We start from the raw sequence: 1,749 nt of genomic DNA, 5'->3' as shown, positions 1-1,749 counted from the left end.
AAAAGTTTCAAATAAAAAATGTAGGGGAAAATTTTTAAACAGATTGCCATTTTGTACTTGTCTGCCTTTCCGTAATTTCGATTCAGATTCATAACTTTGCAGTTTTTCTTTTTTACTGGTTCTTATACTCATGGTGAGAAAAACGATAAACTCTTTAAAAGTTGTTATTATAATTTAGAAAACTGTTTATACACAAATAAATTTAGGCTTAGACGCGCACAGATATGTACTAAAAACTCATTATACCAAATATGCAACTTTCTAGAATAAATCACTGACGAGGGCCAATACCTTGAGCCGAAATGTCTGATGGAAACTCAAATCTTTATTAATTAAGGACCCCAAAATCATAAAACCAGTAACTATTGTCTTTTCTAATAGTACAATTTTAAAGTTTTACAAATGATATAACAGTGACAGTGACAACGTGGATTTATTTGTTTACGGGAAATCCTATAAATTCTAATCTAGTATAATATATCAAATCAATATTAATATCACATGACACTCGATCCATGAAATTTTAATTTTAATTATTTTTAGTATTTCTACGATTCCAATTCGAAATTTCGAAAGTCGAATTTGGCAGTCAATGCTTCAAATTAAAAACAGTTCAGCTTTAAAACGTCAAATTTTTAAATTTTTAGTAAAAAAATTGTTTTGAAAATCGAGAATGCGCAATATTCAATAATATTTTCATAATAAAAATAGAAGCGATAGATGAAATTAAAATATAAAACTATATACGGTTGGTATTATAGAGTTATAGAGACTCACACTTAAGAAATAAAAACAAACAAGTTCCACACATGACTTGAAAATGACGCAAGTTTTTAAAACGTGTTGTCGAGAAATTTACATTATTGACGCTAAATTTCAAACTGCAACCATCCTTGCGCATTCATCATTCTCTAATAAAAACGACGGTCGTGCGTGGGCGAATATTCGATTCAATGGAAAATGTACTGCTGGATCCGCAGATTCGAGAATTATTGCATAAATTTGGATCAAATGATGAATATGTTTACGGAACTAATTCAAAACCTGAAAACCTTTCTTGAGACTTTTATTTAAGTTAAATATGATTTATGGAGAAAACAGCTTCCTAATTGTAAATGAAACTTAAATCTATTTAATATTTACATATTTAAAAAATGGTTTTTCTTTAAATAGGGGGGATAATCACGACTGAACTCAATCGTGGCGTAATTTCATGATCATGGTTACCATTCCTTTATTAGAAACTTAAGTGAATCACGTTTATAAGCCAGTCACAACATAGGCGTAGGCGCACGTGTTCCAAAGGTATGTAATTGTAAGAGTGATAGAATTGCGAATAAATTAGATGAAGACCCACAAATTTAGAATAGTATGTTTGTTTAGTGATACGTGTGATATTAATTATTGCGGTGACGTGTATCAATTTCGAAAATCTCGATAGCTTAACTTGAACATGAAATAGAGTTATTGCAAAGAGAAGGTACTCACTTTAACAAAAAATGAAAAGGAACAAATATTTTAAGTTAAACCAGCATATCACACCCAATATCAAAAAAATTAGTTTGCATTATAACTTCTCGATCTTACAAAATGGAAAAAATCATCTCTCATTCATGGTGGCAATGCACAAACTAGATACTACGAGGATAGTTCAATAAGTCCTTAGAATGAAGTATAAAAACAATTTTTTTTGGGTAAATTTTTTTTTTATTTTTCAACATAATCTCCTTGGAGCTCTATACACTTGGT

Source organism: Belonocnema kinseyi, chromosome 6 (genome assembly GCF_010883055.1).
Source record: "Belonocnema kinseyi isolate 2016_QV_RU_SX_M_011 chromosome 6, B_treatae_v1, whole genome shotgun sequence".
NCBI lineage: Eukaryota > Metazoa > Arthropoda > Insecta > Hymenoptera > Cynipidae > Belonocnema > Belonocnema kinseyi.
Note: the sequence above shows the minus strand (reverse complement) of the source record.